Source organism: Tenrec ecaudatus, chromosome 7 (genome assembly GCF_050624435.1).
Source record: "Tenrec ecaudatus isolate mTenEca1 chromosome 7, mTenEca1.hap1, whole genome shotgun sequence".
Lineage (NCBI taxonomy): Eukaryota > Metazoa > Chordata > Mammalia > Afrosoricida > Tenrecidae > Tenrec > Tenrec ecaudatus.
In genome coordinates, this window is record NC_134536.1 from 64,277,594 (window position 1) to 64,301,911 (window position 24,318).

The window sequence follows — 24,318 nt, forward strand, 5'->3', positions numbered from 1 at the left end:
TGGGGATCTTGCTCTCTAATTTCAAGATTTGCACTTCACTGAATGAAGGAATCAGCTGAAGCAGAAACACACACTTATAATTTCATAACTGGTATTTGTTGGCAATAAGTAATTCATATGATTTGAAAGATGCTAATTGAGACTAGTGCTTCACTTTCTAGTTCAGAATTAAAGAACTTGCCCGTGTTATGGGAGTATCTTTAAAAATTAATTACATAAAACTAATCCAGCTGTTAACAGACAACAGCAGCATACCACAGTATTACACATTAAGTATAATAGAGTTTTGGCGACAGAGTAGCCACGATTTACATAATAAATTACTAGTCATGTTTAAGTGGAGTAACTTCTCCTTAACTTTCCAAAAGGAATTCCTTGTTTGTGAGTTTATCCTGCTAAAAAATATTTGGGCAAATTGGTTTAAGATATGGAACTAACAGTTTAATGTTACAAGCCACCCTTATTTCCCTAAGATTATGTAAACTCTGAATGATCAGCAGTCTGGTTTTGTTGAATCTGCAAAATCCAGACTTCAGTATACCTAGGAAGTACATACTAGTAGAAAAGTGAAGGGGTTTTATTTTTTCATTCTTTTGCTTTTTAAACTTTAGGAATGACTTTAAATTATCATACCTAAATAGCAGATATTCCACTACAAAAAATTCATATTTTGTCTGTATTCACCAATGGATTTTGGTTTTTTTCTCTCTCCTTGTGTTATGACAGTACTTGGCATTTCCTTTTCTAAACTTCCATAGCAAGGACTTCCTGACACACAATTGAATTGGAGTCTCCTGCCTGCACTTCCTCTGTTTATTAACTTAGTGTTTCTCTTGCTGCGTGGTCGCTCAGAGAAATGTTCACTGCCATGGAGGATAGAGTAAAACTGCCCCTGTGGGTTTCTGAGACAAATTCGTTAAGCCTCTATTAACTCTGGTGTGATCACTTAAAGGAGTCGTGACACACTGGCTATGTGCTCAGCTGCCAACTGCAAGGTCAGCAGTTAGAACCCCTCAGCAGCTCCATCGGAGGAGAAACAGCTGGCGTTTTGCTCCTGTGAAGTTTACAGCCTGGAAGTTACACCAGGGAACAATTCTCATGTCACATGGAGTCACACTGAATGGAAATAAACTTGACAGCACCTTACAACATTATAATTTAATTATAGTTGAATACACTTTATTATCAAATAACTGGTATGACTAGTGGTTATGTGTTGGGCTTCGAGCCACAAGATCTGAAGTTCAAAACCAGCAGCCCGCTGCACAGGAGAAAGGCAGGGCTTTCTTCTCCAGTGAACAGTCATGGTCTTGGAAACTCAAAGTGGCAGTTCAAACCTGTCCTGTAGGGTTGCTGTGAGTTGGCATTGACTCATTAGCAGTGAGTTTGTTTGTTTTTGTTGTTGTTTGGACACTGGTGTTTACAGTTGATCAGGAGCCCTAGTGCCACAGTGTACTCTGGCCTGCAGTTAGATTCCCGCATCTGCTCCTCAGGAGAAAGATGTGACAGTCAGCTTGGGTCAAGATTGTTGTGGATGCTGTTAGAAGCCATCAAGTCAGTTCTGAGTCAAAGCACCCACGTGCACCGGCAAGAACACTCCCTGGCCCTACACTATCCTCACATGCTTGTTTGAGCCACTATGTCGGGTTGAGAGTCTTCCTCTTTTTCACTGACCAAGCATGATGTCTTTTCTCTGGGCTTGGTCAATCCTGATACTATATCCAAAGTAAGGAAGACAAAGCCCATCCTCACTTCTAAGGAGATTCTGGCTATACTTCCAAGACAGATCTGTTTGTAGAGAGTAAAGCCATGGAAAACCGTAAGGCACAGTTCGACTCTGTCCTATAAGATCTCTGAGCTGGAATCGACTGAATAGCAGTGGGTATGGTATTATTGCTGCATTTGAATGAAAATAAGCTTTTATAATAGAGATTAATGAGTTAAGGAGTTAATTAATATACACTGGTTTGTATATTTGTATAAACTAGTATGTTCTGAGTTAACAGCCATTATAACTCATCTTTTGCCATCAAGTCGATCCCGACCCATGGGAATAGGTTTTCAAGGCTGTAAATCTTCATGGAAACAGATAGCCTGATTTTTCTCCCTCAGAACAGCTAGTAGGTTTGAACTGTCAACCTTGTGGTTATCAATTCAATGCCTACTTGCCAACCATGCCTCTTTGGTTTAATGGTCATCAAAGTCATATGCAAATACTAAAAATAGAATGATGTTTGTAATATAAAATGCCACTTTGCCACTTGGGGTTTTTCTTAGTATATAACATGTTAACTTAAAACTTGGCACCATATCCTGATATAAGACACTAGACCTTTTTTAGATAACATATGATTTCTGAAAGTAATTACAGTCTTTTATATGTTAAGATCAGATTATTAAGGGTTCATGAGGGAGGGGGAGCTGGAAGAGAGGGGGAAAATGAGGAGCTGATATTAGGGGCTTAAGTGGAAAGAAATGTTTTGAGAATGATGAGGGCAATGAATGTACAAATGTGCTTTACACAATTGATGTATGTATGGATTGTGATAAGAGTTGTATGAGCCCCTAATAAAAAGATTAAAAAAGATCAACTCGATGGCAGTGAATTTAAGTTGAGTTATTAAAGTAGGATGGTTAATTAATTTATAATTCATTCCCATTTCCCTAAATTCTCTCTGTTCTCCATAGTCCCTACTGCCTGCACTTTGCTATTGAAGTTGTCTGCTGGAAAACTCTTTTATGTTCCAGAATTTGAACTCTTAAGCTATCTTATAGTTACTCTCTAATTCTGGTCTTGAGAAAAATGTTCAATTTTACAGGATTTGATTGAAATTACTCTTAATTCACAGAGTAATTTTATCTGGATGGTGGCACTTTAGAATGCAAGTTTCCCAATCTTCGTTTATCTTTCAGTTTGAGCATAGTGTTTAAGATTATTAGGATCACTTGATTAGGATCTCTGGGCTTTTGAAAATAATTGGCAGAGTATTAATGTTTTTTTTAAATTGTTCTAATGGGTAAGTACAGCACAGAGCAGCATAAATGATGAAAGGTTTTGGAAAGCTCAGGGTCTAGAATTATTTTGGCATGTTAAAGACAAGGTTGGAGGGGTAATTTAGTCACTGTTTATGAAGTTTGTTCTATAATGCAACGAATTTCTTAAAGATCTTAAATTAAGATCTATTATTGTACATAGAGGCAGCTTTGAAACCGTAGTGAAGTTAAGGATTTTCCTGGAGCTCTGAGATAGCTCTGGGGTCAAGTAATAGACTTATCATTTATTAGCAAGGTGTAAGGTAAAAAAAATCTCTTGAAGCTTCACCTGCACTTTGTAAAATACATAAAGAAGAAAAGTACCAATCTCCTATGACTAAATGAGACACTGAACATAAATCCCTTTAGTACAGGGACTGGTACACAGTAAGTGAAGGTTAGCTCTTTCCAAACATTGATTTCTTCTAAATTAAGAATCTGTGATAACTGCATTTTCTGTGTGCTCATAGGCAGTTGAGTTGCTAAAATTGTTAGATGGCCTCTTCAGGAAAATGATTTGCCATGGAACTATACCCCCAGGAAGGCAGGTGTGGTAGCAAAAGGAGCCATATTGTTGGGGAGTTAACCAAATAACCAGGTACAGTTGAGGCCTATTAAAACATGAAGTTTAATAATAAAATTGACTTAAAAAATTGTGGCACAGAAAATGCCCAGTAAAAACGGCATTTTGGCAGTGCTTGCCCTTTTGAACTTCAATGGGTGGTTTTTCCTGTGGCAAGAGTCGTGTGATAGATATATTTACAAACCAATAACAAAAGTAGCTGCTAAGGCTGTTTATGTGCAACCAAGCACCTCTAATTTTAAGTTGGTAGTCATTAATATCCAAATTAAATAATTAAGTTTTATAAACCTGTGTTGCCAGAAAAATATTGTAGAGAGTCAAGGCATTAGTTTTTGTCTTGAGGTTGCCTGACATCCACCTCTGCCACCAAGCTCAGCTGCCTCTGCCAGCAACTCTACCAGCAAGAGTCAGGTTGCAAGCAGTGAAGATTCTGTTCTGACCCAGCTCATCTCTGGAGATGGACAGGGAGGTGGCAGTGAGTGACATTGAAAAGTAGCTGTTTCCTTTGGTTACTCAGGGACTAAAACTGACCTTGCTCATTTTAATGCCCTATGGAACCAAGGCACAAAAGGTTATCTTTCAGCTAAAGCAAGTCAGCTAGTAATTAATGTTAGACTCAGGATTAGATTTGAAATATTCTGGTCCAAGTCCAAAAATTTAATTAATTGAACTCCACAGCTGCAGTTCAGTTAATTTAAAACCTTATAAAGTAGTCCCTAGGTTACAAATAAGATCCATTCATAAGTCTCCCTTTAAGCTGAGTTTGGAGGTACGTCAGAACAGGTACACAGTGTTCTTATTTAGTGTCAATCATGTGCTGCAGGAGAAATGCCAGGTTTCTACTCTCATGAAGAGTCCCAGTCTCAGGAACCCACAGGGACTCTTCTCTGTCCTATACAGCTGCTGTGAGTTGACATCCACTTGTTGGCAGTGAGTTTGGTTTTGGAGTCAAATGCTTGTCTTAGTAAATAGTATTTATTTTACCTTTCAAATAAGAAACATTCCCAAATACACCAAAACATCTTAAACATAATACAGTGCACAATAAAAGTAAGCTGTGGGTAATGTGAAGAATCAGAATTCTACGGCATCGAGTTGTGCTCGTGTGGGACCTGTACATAAACAGAACAAAGGAATGCTGCATTTAAAATTAGGAAAGGTGTGTGTTAGGGTTGTATCCATTCAATTTGTACGCTGGTCAAATAATCGGAGCATCTGGATTACATGAAGGAGAATATGGCATCATGACCAGAGGAAAGTTCTTCAGGTGACCCCCCCTTGCTTACTGAAAGCAGGGACTGGAAGCATTTGCTGATGAAGATCAAAGACTGCAGCCTTCAGTATAGATTGAAACTTAGTAAGGAAAATCAAAATACTCACAATTGGCCCAAAAGATGATAGGATAAACAGAAAAGATGGAAGCTGTCAAGAATTTTACTTGGATCCACCATCAATATTCGTGGAGGTAGCAGTTAGGACATCAAATGATGGTTCGCATTGGGCAAATCTGCTACACAAAGACCTACCGTATATACTTGAATATAAGCCGACCTGAGTATAAGCCGAGGTAGCTAATTATTACCTGGGAAACCAGAAAAACTGACTCGAGTATAAGCCTAGGGTGGAAAATGAAGAAGTTATTGGTGAGTTTCAGTAATCAAAACAAATGAAAATAAAATTACTAAAAATTGAGACATCAGTGGGGCAATGTATTTAAATATTTATTTTAAATAAAAAACATAAATAAAAGGACATCAAGTCATTTACCATTAGTAAACCAGCACAGTAAGTGGAAAATAGGTTGAACAATGATAACCTAAGAGTACTATTTCGAGTTCAATCAGCAGCCAAGCTAAAATGTAAAGAGTTAAAATCCTTCAAAACTAGATACCTCATCATTATCCGTATGACAATGCAGAGCTTCAGCTGGTGTGAAGTCATCATAGATGCTGTCCTCACTGAGATCGCCGTCATCACCATCACTGCTGTCATTTTCATACAAAGCACGGTCTTCACTGCCATCCACAGTATTGCTAATACTACATTTCTGGAAGGAACATCGCACCATGTCTTCTGGAATGTCTTCCAATGCATCTCGAACCCACTTTGCTATTAACTCTATGTCAGGCTTCATGAGATTTCCTCCTTTTGTTAGTCAAGCTTGACCAGGTGACATCCATTCATGCCACATCCTTCACACACAGTCTTTAAAAGGCTTATTCAAAGATACACCCAGAGGCTGCAGTACAAATGTAAGCCCACCTGGAATAACAGCCAAAGTAACTTTACTAGATTTTGCCAATTGTTTTATGTCATCCAATAGGTGAGCTCTGAACATATCCCAAACAAGTAACGATGGCTTTTTTTTTTAAAGGCTGCTCCTGGTCGTCGATTCCAAATTTCTTCCAGCCATTTTTTGGTTCCGTCTTCATCCATCCAGCCTTTAACATATGCACGCACAGTAATTCTTGGTGGGAAATTGATCTTTTTAGGCAAGGTCTTTTAAAGATAATGATAGGATGCAGCGTAGTTCCATTAGCCAAACATGATAGAACAACTGTAAAGTTTTTGTTTGTTTTTTCATTTCCTGTGGTTTTGAGAAAAATGTTTTTTTTTCTCCTAAACTTGCTACAGTTCTGTTGCTTGGAAGACCAAAAGACATGGCAGTTTCAGCTATATTCCCAATATCTGCCAGGTCATAATTATAAATCCTTTGTTTTATAATAAATGACTGAAATGACATAATTTTTTCTTCAAGGTCTTGTGGCAATTTCTGGGATATCTTTGTTCTTTGTCTCAAACATAGTAGGCCAAACCTATTCATGAAGCAGGTACACCATCCTGCTGACGCAACAAATTTTTCAACGCCTGGTGCTTTATATTTGTCATCCTTAGCCATTTGTAGAGCATGTATGCGGATTCCCATGCGTGTTATGCAGTAGCCATTTTGACGACACTCCATAACTATAAAAAGACGTTAAACCACAACGAGCTTTTTTAGCTTTTGGAATCTGTTCCAAGTCAGCCTTCATTTTCCGCCACTCCCTCACTTGCTTTTCGTCAACACAGAATTCCTTACTTGCAATACTGTTATTGCTCTCTTCTGCTCTTGACACAACCTTCATTTTAAAACCAGTGTCATATTAACGGCGTTTTTGCTTTGGTTCAAGAGTATCCATTTCTAATAGGATAAAAAAACAAGACTTTGAAAAAGAACTTTCGTGGTAATGCCCCCCCCCACGATGTGTTAGGCGGGGGGAGGGGGAAGGGAGTCCGCGTGGGTGGGGGATACAGGATGTGAATTAAGACAGAGACCAGAAGGGAGAGATGGAGCACAGCCACAGACACATCCTTACCAGTTCAGGGGCCGGCATAAGTGAATCACTAGGGGTGCTTCTGTGAATTGGAGCCATCCATGTCATAGGATGGCTCTGATTGGTAGATGTGAGTAAAACAGCATTCAAAGCCCTGCAGTGTCAGCGGGGCTTTGAATGAACAGCGGAGAAACGGGCGCTCGTCTCATTACCTGGGGTGCGGGGCAGTGAGATGTTACACCTCACTGGGGTACCACTGACCCGTGTATAAGCTGAACCTCAGTTTTTCAGCACATTTTTTATGCCGAAAAACTCGGCTTATACACAAGTATATACGGTATTTAAAGTGTTCATAACAAAAATGGCACTTTGGGGACTAAGGTGCATCTGACTCAAGCCAATGTATTTTCAATCAGTTAATATGCATGTGAAAGTTGGACAGTTAATTAGGAAAACCAGAGAAGAATCAATGCATTTGAATTATGGTGCTGTGAAGAATATGGAAAAATACAATGGACTGCTGGAAGGATAAACAGATCTGTTGTACAAGCAGTACACTAGAATACGCCTTAGAAATGAGAATCGCAAGACTTATTCCGGAGTACATTTTAGATGTTATTAGAATGGACCCGTCTCTGGGACGGGTCAGTGATAAAGGAAGACTCAATGTGATGCATTGACACAGTGACGGCCACAACAGACTCAAACATAGCATTGTGAGGATGGCACAGGGCTGGGCAGCATTTCGTCCTGTTGCACTTAGGATCACTGTTAGAAGGGACTTGATGACACCTAACGACAATAAAAATAATACAGTAATATAAAAGCAACTACTGAGGATATTCTGCTATAGAGAGAGAATGTGTGTGTGTGAGCGAGAATGTTCATGAATACAGAACTGTAAAAAAATTAGATTGGTGATGAAAACATTGATTTAGCACAGTTGATTGTTATAATCGCTATTAATAAACTATACATCTGTAAAAAGTTTAATTGGCAAAAAATTTTTTTTTAAGTTTAATTGGCAAAAGTCCTAAGATATGTTTACAACAACAACACAAGTAGCTGCTAAGGTGGTTTATGTACAATCAAACACCTCATGAGACATAGTTCCTTAGTTTGAAGGTTTAGGATCCTCGTTTATGAAACAACCCAAGTCACTGGTCTGATAATATGTTTAGTGCTTCTCTTACCGTCCTAGTTGCATAGTGAATCAGCCACCCAAGGTAAAACAATTGAGTTCTGTTTACTTGGAACAACAGAGGAAGGACAATATGGAATAGGAGGAGGATATGAAATGTGTGGCTAATTGGCTCCATGAACAGCTATCTCCTTTGTTAGGCAGCTAGAGGAACTGCATGATGCCTGGCTACCATTTTGAATCAAGATTCTATGGAAGAATCCTGATCACAAGGAAAATTCCAAACAATTTCAAATTCTCATGGATTTTAGATTTCCTGGAGCCATGGAGTGATGATGAACACTTGTAACTATTGGTCTTGATAATCTGTAAACCAGATATTTGCAACATTTTTTTAAAACCAACAATAATTTCCCTTAGTTCATAAAACAAGTCTGCTTTTGAGCATTATACTCTTTTAAGATCTCTCAATATGGGATCATCACCTAGTAGAGTTAGCTCATCAGCTCTCTCTGGTGTGGCCTTTGGAGTGTGTTGTGCACCTAGAAGATCCAGGATTCAGTGCCCCAGTGTTATATGGCACTTGATCCGGGTCACCAAGGCATTCTATGACTTCAAAGTAAAACGTATAGAAGTGCTTTTTAGCTGTTTTGATGATTACATATAATAAAGGTTTTCCTTTACGTTTCTTCTCACCTTCATAATCATGCTTACCAAAACACATACTGTAGTCTTGTTACTGGTTACTTCCTCCTTAAAAAAAGACAGAGCTTTCTACTCCTGTAAAGAGTTAGAGTTTCAGAAACCCACTGGGGCAGTAGCCTTGTCCTGTAGGGTTGCTATGAGTCAGAATTGACTTTATGACAGTAAGTTTTTTGGTTTTTCAGTGGTGTTATTATATACTTTGATGTCTGTAACACACTATGATATCTGTATTAAGCAGAGTCAACATTTTTGACCACCAACTCAGATAAGTTGATGTAGAAGAAAAGCCGTACTATAATCTTTTTCCCCATTATTCTTGGGTGGTTTTCTTTTACATAATTTATTGTTGGTGAAAATATGTAAACAAAACATACACCAGTTCAATAACTCTAGATGTACAATTCAATGATATTGATTATGTTCTGGTTCTGCAGCCATTCTGACCCTCCTCTCACTTCCCCCTTGGCTTCTCATCTAATCTTTTGAGTTGTAGTTGTCAGTTAAATCCATATAGGTAGATTTTTATTTTAAAGAGCACAGTGTTCTGGCCAGCATTCTTTACTAATTAATATAAAAAATTGGGTGTAAAAATGGAACAATAACACCAAAGAAGAATTAAGGCGATTTAATTAGGGTATTGGCAAAAAATATTGATAGTCCGATGGCTGCCAGAAGAACAATTGGATCTGTTTTGGAAGAAGTACAGCCAGAATGCTCTTTAGAAGTGAGGATTGCAAGACTTCATCTCGTGTACTGTGGACATCTTAGCAGAAGAAACCAGTCCCTAGAAAAAGCATATCGTGTTTGATAAAGTAAAGGGGCAGCAAAAAAGGAAGACCCTCAACAAGGTAGATTGACACAGTGTCTGCAACATTGAGCTCGAGCAACAACTGGGAGGAGGCCACAGGCCTTGTACATCGGGTCCCTCTGAGGCTGAACTGACTCAGTAGCACCTTCTAACAACACGAGTCAGCATCTCCTTGATGGCAGTGGGCCTAACAACGTAAGAGGATATGTAGTCACACATTTTGTCTAGAAAAATGACCAAGTCTTATTTTTGGTTTGGGAATTCACTCAAAGGTATGTTAATTTGACTATACCAAGAATGCGTAACTTACATTGCATTAAAAAAATTTTATAAGCCTTGAAACTTGTCCTATTTCTCTGTCCTACAGGGTCACTATCAGTTAAAATTGGCTCAAAAAGGGTTTTGTTAAGTTGTTGAAGTTTTATACACACACACATACTGGTTATTAGATTTTTAATCAGATACCAGGACCTCCAAAAAGTTTGGGGAAATGTGATTTTAAAATGACTTTATTTGACTGTGGAAATTGATCTGGCGATATCTAAAACAGATGGAAATTGAGTTACTGTACGACCTAGCAATCCCCCTACTGGGCATATACCCAGAAGAGGCAAGAAACAAACCAAGGCCAGACATCTGTGCTCCAATGTTCATTGCGGGACAGTTCACAATTGCAAGAAGTTGGAAGCAATCCAATCCATCAACTGATGATTGGATTAAAAAACTGGTATTTCCATACAAAGGAGTACTGCGCATCACTAAAAAGCAGTGATGAACATATGAAGCACATAGCGGCATGGGAAGAACTGGAGGAAACCATGCTAAGAGAAGTAAGTCAGGCACAAAAAGCTAAGTACAACATGAGCCCGCTGAGGTAAGCATTAAAAAAAATGCAAAAAAGGGGCATAGGGAAAAAGCTGTGTACATTCTTGGAGTGAGGACCATGTAGTATGGCAGGGACCAGATCAAATCCAGGGATGCACATGGTAGACACCTGGGGAGGAGGTGGGGAAAAGGAGGGAAAAAAAGGATGAAAATAAGGAAGAAATGGGTAGCGGGGGGCATGGGGTGCTAACCCACCCAAGGGGAGGGTATTGTTTATATCTCCACAGGGAAAGAGGGACCAGACTTTAACCCAGTGCCCCAAGGTATGAATGCAACATTCCCACGTGGAGTAGGGAACCAGTGGAGAGGTCTGGGGGGCTGGCCCCAGTACCAAATACTAAGTGGATACCTGCCCCTCCCCCCAGAAGAATTTATTTCAAAGGACAGCATTGAATCTGCAGCTCCGGGAGAGGTACATAACTGATCGGAGCACATCCTGGTCCACCAGGCCCTGAGGACGATGACCCCAATTAGAACACCCAGTCCACAGAGAAGACCACATGGCCAACCCCACTGTGAGACATGACGTCCCTCACTGACCCATGGCCCTGCAGGGGACAGCACTGAAGACACTGTGGGAATTGCGCCCGTCCTGATCCCACCACACCGAGGCAAAGCACTGGGGGAGTGCAGCGGAACAGCAAGGGAATGCTAAAGGTGGACTTTGGGGTCAGGGTGTGGTGCCCCAACAGACTAGACTGGAAAACCACTCCAAAAGGCCAACAAACGATCCTTGAACTAACTACAAGCTTTTCTTTCTTGTTGTGTTTTGTTTTGTTCTTTGTCAGTGGTTTGTTGTTTTGTTGTGTATTGTTGCTTGGTTAGTTATGTCTTGTTTTCGTGCATGTTATTATCTCTACAGGTCTGTCTAAATTTAAAATAGGCTAGATGAACAAGCTGGAGGAAAATCAACAGGACTGACAGTTCCATGAGGAAATGGGATAGGGGCAGGTGGGGGGGGGGGGTAAGGAATTGGTCTTAACAAACCCAGGGACAAGGGAACAACAAGTGATCCAAATTGGTGGTGAGGTGGGTGTGGCAGGCCTTGTAGAGAATGATCAAGGGTAATGTAATGAAGAGGTATTGCTGAAACCCAGGTGGGGATGGAGCATGATGGTGGGACAGGAAGAAAGTCAAGGGAAATAGAGGAAAGAGCTGTGAGGCAAAGGGCACCCAACCGGCCTGTGATATTACTGCATTTGGCCTCATCGTTTTTGGCTTCATGAGTCTGAAGAGGATCTTATGGACCAGTGTTGCACTTATGGGCTTGAGTTGGACTGAGTTAGTATGTTTTCCTGATATACAATAATTTATTGATATATAAAGCTCTTTCTTCCACTTATATGAGTGCCATTGAATTTATTTTTCTAGTCAACCCGGCCTAACACATAGGCCCTTTAATCTTCGTAAGTCCAAGAAGGTCTCTTAACACATTAGAAGAAAAGTACTTTGATCTTTTGCAACTTGTGAGTCTTGGTCTCAAAGTCCAAAATATATTTAAACCTTCCAGGCAATAAGCGTGACTGCACATTTTTTTCTTGATGTTATGTGATTTTTTTTTTTTTTGGTGGCTTCAAATTGAGGAGGAAATCTGCCCCTTAATTTCAGGCAGTTATTTGAAATAAGCAAAAATAATATTTTAAAAACATGCATATTCATTTGTGCCAGGATAAAGTTTTAAAATCTTTTTAATAAATACTCATATTTTTAAAATTTAAGTCCAGCGCTTCTGTATAAAGAAAGCCCAAGAATGTCAAAGCTAATGCATGTAGAGTAGGGATTATGGTTATATAGAATCTATTAAAAACATTTATATAGTTTTATCTGTTAAAATGGGCTATCAGTTCTGAATATTGTTCTTTAGGGGATCCTTGACAAAGATTTAATCTGCCTTTGTCTAGAACTACTCTGACTAGTATATGAAGGGGGTACACTACCCCCCCACAAAAACACCCCAAAACCCACCTGATGCTCATTTATATTTTTTATGTGAGGGGGATAATGCATTTGGAGTTAGTTCCACCAGGTCAGACTGCTAATCAAGCTTTCTATTTAGAGGTTCTGAAAAGATTGCATAACAGTGTGAGACAAATAGGGCCTCATTTGTGGCAGACAGGGAACTGGTTTTGCCACAATAACAGTGCACCTGCTCACGCAGCCATCTAAGTGCACCAGTTTTTGGCAAAAAACAGCATACCTTTCTTGTTCCATGCACCTTACTCACCTGACCTTGCTCTGCGCCACTTTTTGTTTCCACAAGTGAAGAGGAACATGAAAGGACAGCAGTTTGACAACATAGAAGAAGAGAGGAAGAAAACGAAAGGTGTTGTCAGCCATCCAAGCAGATGAGTTTGAAAAATGTTTCCAAGAATGGAATCACAGATTTGACAAATGTATTAAGTGTAATAAAAAGTACTCTGAGGTGATAAGGTTGTTTTGTCAAAAAATTTAAATACATAGCTGGGAGGGGTGGATTCTGGGTATTTTTTTGCAGGGGGAGTATCTCCTTGTAGTAGCCATTGGTCAGATAGAGCTATTTTAATGAAAATTAAGTAAAATTAATTTTTAATTACTCAGTTGTTTTTAGCTACACATCAAATGTTCTTTAGCCACATTTAGTTGTGGCCCTGTCATATATTTCCCCATAGGTTAGAGAAACTTCTAATCTTTGCAGAAAGTTCATTTGGATCAAGCTGGATGGAGAAGATATAAGTATCTAGCATTTTTTTTCAACTGTAGTTTTCAAGCTAGGATTGTGTCTATTGCTGTTACTACAAATTCTCTGAATAACATAGTGGCTATAGACCTGCTCATGCTCTTTACTCTCATTCCACAAATTGTCAACATTAATCCCTTTCATTTCCAAAGATAACACTTTCTAGGCCATAAGTGAAAAGGTAGATGTATAAAGGAGAAGAAAGAAAATATGGAAGGCATATTCAAGAGAATCTTGGATATAATCAAATTTATGAACCATTGTTAGCAGATTTATGAACTAGTCATACATTTGCATATCACTACATTCTAGTGGCTGGCAAGGAATAAACTCACGAGAGCTTGTTTGGAGTTCCAGCAGGGTAGCCCAGCTCCTCATGCACCCTTAACTGAAGGATGGCCCTCCTGTCGGGGAGGGTCGTCCTCACCAGCCATGCAGCTTCGAGAGGGAAGCACATGGAGCAGTGAGGGTGGAAGGGGACACCCGCCTAAGTCAGCCAGATCAACCCTGGCAATCTGTGGGGTGACATGTCACAGCTAGATTGCCCTCACATTCAAGGTATAAACTCTGGAGTATCAGAAATATACAGGCATGGTAATCAATGAAAAGAATGGACATTTACCAGATGCTAAACTCCATAATTCCAAGTATACATTTTTCTCATTGTTCTTCACCGTTCAACTTTATTTGAAAGTGAGAAAATTGAGGCTTGAGTGTTTAAAGAAATAACAAAAGCCAGGATTCAAACCTGGTCTGTATTAGCAACAGACTGAGCTTTTAATATGTTCTTTTCTGTCTTAAATCACAATTTTCATTCCCTTAAAATTCCTTTTTATGAACCCTGGTGTTGTAATGGCTACCAGTCGGGCTGAGTTCAAAAATGCCAGGGTTCAAAACCACTAGCTGCTCCTCTGGAGAAGGCTTTTCTACTCCCGTAAACAGTTACGGTCTTGGAAACTTTGGAGAGCATTTCTACCCTGCCCTAAAGGGTCACTATAAGGCAGCATAGACTGCATGGCACTGAGTTTTTAAATCCTCTTTAAGGATCCCTGGTGGCGTGGTGTATTAAGCAGACTTTTCTCTCAGTTGATCTATTTAGGGTTATATAGGACTATGTTTTCCTACCCAGAACTGTTAGGAAAGTACTGGAGGCAGACCTCAGTATTTCGTGAAGCTGGAAGTTTGTGTCTAAAAGCAAAACTATTTGTAGTGTGTACCAAGTAATTCCATTTTTAGATATTCTACTGTTTTCTTTGAGGTGATAATGTTTACTAGTCTTTATTTAAAAACAGATCATCTGCCATTGAGTTGATTTTAACTCAGTGACCTTACTAAGACAACTTAAGATTGTAAATCTTCTTGAGTGCAAACCATTGTGGGTGTGAAGGGGTGAGGGTGGTGGGTCATCCTGGTGGGTTTGAACTGCTGATCTTGAAGTTAGCAGAACTCAGAATTAAGGATACCACCAGAAATCCTTTACCAGTCCTTAAGAACACTCATAAACATATATGAATTCACCTCCCACTTTGTCCCAATTTTTGGCAATTTTCTTAACTTCTCTTACCTGTTTGTTTTGTTTTGTTTTGTTCACAGAAGAAAAGCTTGTAGTTCGTTAAAGGATCGTTTGCTGGCCCTTAGGAGCGTTTTCCAGTCCAGTCTGTTGGGGCACCACGCCCGGGCCCCAAAGTCCACTTTCAGCATTCCCTGGTGACCTTGCCACTCCATTCCCTTGCTGTTCTGCTGCACTCCCCCAGTGCTTTGCCTCAGTGTGGTGGGATCAGGTCAGGTGCATTTCCCACACTGTGTCTCCGGTGCTGTCCCCTATATCGCCCTTAGTCACTGATTGGCATCATGTCTCATAGTGGGGCCAGCCATGTTCTCTCTGTGGACTGGCTGCTCTACTCAGGAACATCATCCTCACGGCCTGGTGGGCCAGGCTGTGTTCCACTCTCTCCTCCTGCCCCTTCATCTGCTCCCGTGTGCTCTGATCAGATATGTCCATCTCCCGGAGCTGCAGAATCAATGTCGTCCTTTGAAACAAATTCTTTTTGGGGGAGGGGCAGGAATCCACTTAATTTTTGGTGCTGGGGCCAGCCTCCCAGACCTCTTACTTGTTTTCCTTCCTAAAGTTGAGAGTGTTCATGTCTTCCTCTTGAGAATTAAGTGATATGGATTTAGACTATCTACTATAGTTTTTATTCTTTATGAGCTGCTATTATTATCTGTTGTTCTGTTAATTGCATGGTCAGCAGTTTGAAACCACCAGATACCGTGTAGGAGAAAGATGAAGTATTCTACATAAAAAGTTACCTTGTCCTATAGGGTAACTGAGTTGAAATTGATTTGATGCCTGTGAGTCTGGTTTGAGAGTTTTAAAAGTTATTTTCCGAAGGACCCCCCCCCTCCATCTTTCTGTTGTATAATCAATAAAACATGAAAGTGTTGAATTTCAGTAAAATATTAGCTTTATGATATAAATGACCAGTTCTGCATTGCTCACCCTCCAAGCACTCTGATTTAAGGAAAGGTGGAAGTTGTCCCAGAGCCCCTTAGTTGTATTCCTTTTTTATATATATACTTTGCCAGTTTATGTTCTTTCTTTATTTTTTACTGTTTTTATTAGGGCCTCATACAACTCATCACAATCCATATATACATCAATTGTGTAAAGCACATCTGTACATTTATTGCCCTCATTATTCTCAAAGCATTTGCTCTCCACCTAAGCCCCTGGCATCAGCTACTCATTTTCCCCCTCCCTCCCCGCTCCTCACTCCCTCATGAACCCTTGATAATTTATAAATTATTATTTTGTCATATCTTGCCCTGTCCAAAGTCTCCCTTCACTCACTTTTCTGTTGTCCGTACCCCAGGGAGGAGGTCACATGTAGATCCTTGTAATCCCCCCTTTCCAACCCATCCTCCCTCTATATTCCCAGTATGGATGGTCCTGAAGGGGTCATCCACCCTGGATTCTGTGTGTTTCTGGTTCCTGTCTGTACCACTGTACATCCTCTGGTCTAGCCAGACTTGCAAGGTAGAATTGGGATCATGATGGAGGGGGGTGGGGGGTAGAAAAGCATTTAGGAACTAGAGGAAAGTTGTATTTTTCATTGGTGCTACATCGCACCCTGTCTGGCTTGTCTCCTCCCTGAGACCCCTCTGCAAGGGGATCTCCAGTGGCCTACAAATGGGCTTTGGGTCTCCACTCCACACTCGCCCCCTCCCCACCTCATTCATTATGGTAAGATTTTTTGTTCTGATGCTGCCTGATACCTGATCCCTTCCACACCTCTTGATCGCACAGGTTGGTATGCTTCTTCCATGTGGGCTTTGTTGCTTCTGAGCTAGATGGCCACTTGTTTACCTTCAAGCCTTTAAGACCCCAGACACTATATCTTTTGATAGGTGGGCACCATCAGCTTTCTTCGCCACATTTGATTATGCACCCATTTGTCTTCAGCGATCGTATTGGGCAGATGAGCACACAATGATAAGATTCTTTGCTCTTTGATGCCTGATAACTGATCTCTTTGGCATCTCGTGATCACACATGCTAGTTTGCTTTTTCCATGTGGACTTTGTTGCTTCTGAGCTAGATGGCTGCTTGTTTACTCTCAAGCCTTTAAAACCCTAGACACTATCTCTCTTGATAGCCGGGCACCATCAGCTTTCTTCACCACATTTGGTTATTCACCTGCTTTATCTTCAGCAGTTGTGTCGGGAAGGTGAACATCATAGAATGCCAATTTAATAAAGGAAGTATTCTTGTATTGAGGGAGTACTTGAGTGGAGGCCCAATGTCCTGCTACCTTAATACTAAACCTACAAATATATGCACATAGATCTATTTCTACATCCTCATACATAAATATATTTGCATATATACATGTCTTTATCTAGACCTCTATAAATTCCCTTTGCCTCACAGCTCTTTCCTGTATTTCTTTCTGTCCCACTATCATGCTTAGTCCCCACCAGGATTTCAGCAATTCCTCTTTTATTACATTACCCTTGTTCATGCCCTACCAGACCTTCCACACCCTCCTCACCACCAGTTTGGATCGCTTGTTATTCCCTTGTCCCTGGGTTTGTTAACATCACTTCCTTTCCCCCCACCTCCTCTCCCACGTCCCCCCATGAACTGTCAGCCCCATTCTTTTCTCCTCCAGATTGTTCATCTGTAGCTGGGGTTTCTAGATAACCCCAAGCAATTAATTCTTCCTGGATGACTTAGCAAGGAAAATGTTCCCTCATTTCAAACCCGATCAAGTGAGCACCGCCACAGCTTTTCTACTCTAAACAGAGACAGGGTTATAAAGTATCTAGTTGTTCTCACTACAGTAAATAACTTGATAAACCTTTAACAATACATAGTATGAATGAGTTTGCTGTGTATGATAAAAAACAGGTGAAGCGTTTTTCCAAAGCACAAAATATTACCTGGAAAAGTATAAAAAATATGAAAAAGGGTGTTTAATGAGTCTTAATTATCTAAGACATGAATGATACATATATTAATAGACTCTTCTCTCTTAGAGTGATTAGCTATAATAAGAGCAACTAGACAGTGACATTAAACACGATATCCAGGCAAGCTTTAAGTCTGCAGATTGGCAGTCATGCCAGTACAGTGTCTTATTCTTTTCATAAAGCCTTAAAAAGAGTGATTACTGTTCTAATAGCCTGGCAGTACTCAAATCACTAACATAAAAATCTTCACATCATTAGAAATACTAGGAATAGAAAGTAACTATTTGTCTAAAAAGCCACATGCTAAACCATGGTTAAGAGCACAGGTGACAAGAACTGTAACTTGTCATTAAGATTTCAATACGTAAATTAAAGACTACTTTCTGCCAGCACATCGCTTTGTTATATGGACCACGCATTTCAGGTACGGCAGGAGAACAGCGTGATGCGATGCCTCAGAAGTTAAGTTCAGCTCTGAGTGTCTGCCTAACTGCCTTTCGTCCCCTAACCCCCTTCCTTGCCCTCTGCTTTAATGTATACAACGTGTGAGAGAAGAAATCATTCCAAGTCCTTCATTTCCAGGCCTAAGGTCTTCTTGGAAGTGTAGTGACTAAGTTCTTTTAAGTCATGGCATTTATAGATTCCAATTATAAAGCCCCAGAAACCATTAAACTGAATATATATATATATAAAAACATAAACTTTTATTGGGGTCTTTTACATCTCTTATCACAATCCATACATACTTCCAATGTGTCAAGCACATTTGCACATAAGCCGCCATCATCACTTTCAAAGTATTTTCTTCCCACTTGAGCCCTTGTCAATTGATATATTCCTTAGCAGGCTAACAAGTACACAGTCTAAACCCAAACCAAACCAACTGCCATTGCCAGTTCTGACTCATCGTGACCCTATAGGACAGAGTAGAAGTGCTCTCTAGTTTCTAAGACTACACATTTCTAGTATATAGAACAATGGGGGCAGAAATTGAGACGTTACCTTGAACACGGCATTGTAAAAAATTTCTGAGTGTATGAACAAACCTTAGCAGACTTTACAGTTGCACAAAGTGAGAAGGCATTAACAAAATACAGTGCAATCATGCAAACAAAAATAAGAGTGAAAAAATACAAATCAAAGCTACTGGAATATTGTGAGGAGAGTTGCTATAACACAGTATGTCATTTGGGGAGTATATTATTAGGATAGAAACATGTACACATAATCTTTTAAGATTAGCAAAAGCTTTACAGGTAGCGATTCTTTTCTATACATTTTTAAGTGGCTGCTTATACCAATATGTATCAAAAGTATTCACGTTTTTTTTCAAGTATTCAAGTTTTAAGAAGCTTTCTAGCTGTACTTTTTCCAAGACAGATTTGCTCTTTCTTGTAGCAGTCCATGGTACTTGACATAGTTTTTTGCCAACAATGTCAATCTTTTTTCTATCATGAAGCTGTCTATTGGTCCAGTTGTAAGGATTGAGGTTCTCTTTGCATCGAGTTGTAGTTCATTCTAAAGGGCTCGAGTCCTTGATCTTTATCAGCTTCAAGTCCCTCTCACTTGCAGCCAGCTACGTTATGCCATCTGCCAACGTCAATGTATCTTTCTTCAAGCCTGAGCTTGCATTCATCTTCATTCAGTCCAGTGTGTCAGACTATTTGCCCAGCATACAGAACAAGCTAAGTATGGAGAAGAGGTGCAAGCCTGGTGAGCACTTGCGATTCTAAAGCATATCGGATCTTCTTCTGTTGGAAGGGCTGCCTGGCTTCATGCACAAGTTATGCATGAGCACAATGAAATAAATGCTCTAGAATTCCCAAGCTTCTCAATGGTATCCCCAGTTTATTTCAATCTATAGGGTGGAATCCCTTTGTAATGTCTGCACACAAGTGAACATTTTCTACTATTTTCTGCCTTCAGTCAAATCTACCTGAGATCAGTACTGATATCCCTCATGCCATGTCCTCTTCTGCCTTTTTAGTCTTTACACATATCATTAAAGTACGCTGTCTTCTTAAGCCATCCTTTGCAATGTTCTGGTTCTCTCTTCATTTTTTCCATTTACTTTAGCTATTCTACATTCTAAAGCAGGTTTCAGAGTCTCTTTGACACCCATTTTGATCCCCCCTTTCACTTTTTCTTGTCTTATTAATAACCCTTTGCTTTCCTTGTGCATAATATTCTTGATGTCGTCCCACTGCTGTCAGTGTTCAATGAACCAAATCTATTCTTGAGATGTTCTCAAAATACAGGGGGGATATAAATAGGTCATATTTTGGCTCTTGTGGGCGTGTTTTCATTTTCTTCAACTTCAATCTAAACTTAGATATGAGCAAGTGGTGGTCTATGTATCAACCATAGTGAGGCTGAAGGAAATACTGTCTGGTCCTGCACCATTTCTCACAATGATTATGTTTGAGTCCATTGTTGCAGTCAATTATAGGCATATAAATATCCTATCACAGACAGCACTGTACTTTCATACAGTTCTTGAAATGTTCTTTTTGATAATGAATTCAGTGCCATTCCTCTTGAACTTGTCATTCCCAGCTTAGTAATTATATGTTTGTCTTTCTCAAAATGGTTAATTTCTGTCTAGGATATCAATCTTTATGCATTTGATTTCATTTTTGACAATTTCAAAATTTCAGATTCACACTTCATACATCCCACGTTCCTATTAGTAATGGATACTTACTGCTGTTTCTTATCTGGAGTAATGCCTTATCAGCAAATGACAATCCCAAAGCTTTATTCCAACCGCATCATTGCAGTCAACTCTACTTTGAGGAAGCAGTTCTTCCTATTCTGAGTGTCTTCCAACCCAAGGAGCTTAGCTTCTGACACTATATCAACTCGTTGTTGCTATTAACAAGGTTTTCGGTGGCTAATCTTTCAGCGTGCTTAGCTTGATCCTTCAGCATAGTGTTCTCAGCCTGGAAGTTCCACTGAAACCTGTTGACCATGGATGACCCTGCTGGTATTATTTATTATGGTGATAAGTGTTTAATAATTTGTTACATAGCGAAATGAAACAGGGATAACATTATGGCCTTGTGCTAATGGCCTCCCTCATCCAAATAATGTGTGTTTGTCTCATTAAATATTCTCCTTATATTATTTAAAAAACAAAAAGAAAAATAATACTCCTAGCAAACCTTGTCTTCAAAAATGAAGAATAAAAGACGACATTACCAGATAAAGAGATGAAGAGAATTCATAGTTAGGAGACATACCTTATAAGAAATATTACAGAAAGCCCACCAGGCTGAAAAGAAATGGCACCAGATGTAACTTGACTCCTCATAAAGAAATAAAGAGCGCTGTAAAAGTAATGATGTTGGTCAACATAGCTAGGTCAGTAAAAAGTAGTGCTACAAAATAATAGAAACATTAAAACAATATGTACAGCTATTGTTTCTGGACATATCTTCCATTTATGTCTGTATACTCCGGAAGGCAGTGATTCTATCTCTCTAAATTTCCCTGTAGAAGTCTCTGTCCTTTAAGTTACACCATGTTAAAATGGCACTTGTGGCAGCCTTAAGGAAATCTAATTATGTTCCTTTTCAATGTTCTTTGAACTTTAGTGATAAAAGAGAAGGCAATATTAGAGCTGTAAAGCAAATGGGGTATTATTTCCCCATTAATTTCTCTTAAGACAGCCCTTGCTACCCTTAAAAGAAAGTAGGGTATATTGTTATGAAAAGCAAAAATTTCACTGCAACTTTCCTAGCCTTTTTAACACCAGTGTAACTTTCAATTTTCTGAAAACTTCCTAATCATCACTTGACTATTCTGTGTCTTTTAGGAAAAGCTATCAAGAGTACTCCTTTGAATACTCCAAAAGCAGCCTCTATAACCTTCTAAGCCGACCTCTCTGCCTTGAATTGATTTTCAAGGTATTCCTGACCTTCCCTAAAATGCTTGATCTATCTGAAATCTGTTGCTTTGTGTGAGGCAGTCAGTATTCTCATAAGGTTTCTGCAAAGCATCAATCATTTCAAAAATGTCCACTTGAGTTTTGTTAAAATTTTATTAGCTTAGACCTCAAAAATCATTTTCCCCTCATGGCTTTAGAAAGGTTTTTTGTGTTTTGAAGGCATCTTAAGGAGACTAATACAGTGTACGACTGAGAGAATTTATCTGCACCATCCACTGATCATAGAGACATGTTTAAACATGTCTTCTTTGGAATAAACCCCAGGACTATGAACTAAAAATCTGGTAACAACACTTTTTGACTTATTCTTATATAAAAGAGTACAAGTATATTTTTCTCTTAAGTGATTAAAAAGACAACTGCACAACACCTTAATTATAAAACTGTATAGTTGAGCTTATAATAGAAAATGATGCACTTACTGTGCATGACAGTAACAGCACAAAGGTAAAGAAATGAAACTATATTGGAGCAAAGTTTCGGTATTTTAATAAAATTAAGTTAGTGTTAATCTGAAGTAGACTATGAAACGTGAACAGATGTAGAGTAATTTTTAAATCAACCATGATATGAAAAATAAACATTTAAAAAGCAGGAAATAAAATGGTTCACTAGAAAATTTTCTAACACAAAGAAACAGTAAAGGGAGTGAAGAGAGAACAGAAAAACAAAATGACAAGACACACAGACTGACTGAAAAACAAGCTATCACTAGATTGGGGTGGAGCGCTAAAAGTTAAAAAAGAATAGAAAGGGCTTTATTGTGCAAATCATTAAAAAGCTAGTGTGGTTATATTAATATCAGACCATATAGACTTTAAGACAAGATAAAATGCTACGGCTGACATCAGATTCTTGACTAAACTTCAAAAAGAACTGCTTTCTTCCAATGGTAACTTCAAGGGAAAGATTTTATGAACTTAAAAATTGCCTTCCCTCTACCATTACTTCCATCTTCATATTTAAAATAATATATTATTTAAGAATATTTTTTTTAAAGAATATAACTAAGGCCTCTCCCCCAAGAAGAATTTATTTCAAAGGAAGGCATTGAATCTGCAGCTCTAGGAGAGGGACATATCTGATCAGAGCACACGGGAGCAGATGAAGGGGGAGGAAGAGAGAGTGGAGCACAACCTGGCCCGCGCGGCCTTAAGGACAATGTTCCTGATTAGAGCAGCCAATGCACAGAGAGGACTACATGGCCGGCCCCACTATGAGAAATGATGCCACTCACTGACCCATAGCCCTACAGAGGACAACACCAGAGACACAGTGTGGAAATTACACCCAACCTGATCGTAGGCAAAACATTAAGAGGGTGCAGCAGAACACCAACAGAATGGAGCAGCCAGGTCCCCAGGGAATGCTGAAGGTGGACTTTGTGGCCAGGGCATGGTGAGCCAACAGACTGGACTGGAAAACACTCCTAAAGGCCAACAAACAGTCCTTGAACTAACTATAAGCTTTTCTTTCTTGTTGTGTTTTGTTTGTCATTGTCTTCTTGTTGCGACTTTTTGTTTCCGCAAGTGAAGAGGAACATAAAAGGACAGTGATTTGAAGATGTAGAAGATGTAAAGAAAAAAATGAGGGAGGTGCTGTCAGCCATCCAAACAGAAGAGCTTGAAAAATGTTTCCAAGGAACCATATGTAGTGGCTGCCCACTACCCTGATACGATCAATGAAGACAAAGCGGGTGCATAAGCAAATGTGATGAAGAAAGCTGATGATGCCCCGCTATCAAAAGATAAAGCGTCTGGGGTCTTAAAGGCTCGAAGATAAACAAGTGGCCATATAGCTCAGAAGCAACAAAGCCCACATGGAAGAAACATACCAACCTGTGTGACCACGAGCTGTCGAAGGGATCAGGTAGCAAGCATCAAGGAACAAAGAATCATATCATTGACAATGTGCGTGAGTGCAGAGTGGAGACTCAAAGCCCAATGGTAGCCAACCGGACACCCCTTGCTGAGGGCTTATGGGATGGAGATGAACCAAGCAGGGTGCAGGGTAGCAAAGATGAAACATATATCTTTCCTCTAGTTCCTAAATACTTCCTCCCCCCACTATCATGATCCCAATTCTACCTTGCAAATCTGGCTAGACCAGAGGATGTACATTGGTACAGATAGCAACTGGAAACACAGGGAATACAGGACAGATGACTCCTCCAGGACCAGTGGTGAGAGTGACGATGCCTGGAGGGAGGAGAGAATGTAGAGTAGAAAGAGGGAACTGATTATAAGAATCTATGGATAGCCTCCTCCCTCAGGAGGGACAGCATAGAAGAAGGCCGGGGTAGACGTCAGACAGTGTAATATATGACAAAATAATAATTTGTGAATGATGAGGGGTTCAGGAGGTGGGGGAAGTGGGGAGGGAGGGGGAAAATGAGCAGCAGATATTAAGGGCTCAAGTAGAAGGCAAATGTTTTGAGAATGATGATGGCAACAGATGTACATATGTTCTTGACTCAATGGATGTTTGTATGGATTGTGATAAGAATTGTACAAACCCAAGTACATAGCTTTGGGGAAAAAAGTCCGGTTATTTTTTTTCTGGGGAGGGGGGGGGAGTATCCCCTCATATGCCAGTGTTAAATCTTAGAAGAGTTCTCTGCTTGAAATTTTATTTCTAAGTTCACACACCGTGAATATAACCTTGTGAAGAGATGTCTTGAGTTTTCATAGTTGGTAGGTAGGTGCATGATG

General features: G+C 39.6%; 1 protein-coding gene across 1 annotated transcript in view; it reads left to right on the forward strand.

Annotated features, from left to right (window-relative positions):
* The window catches only part of SNX3 (sorting nexin 3), a 40,103-nt gene that overhangs the window by 1,094 nt on the left and 14,691 nt on the right, over positions 1 to 24,318 (forward strand). The window lies entirely within an intron of this gene.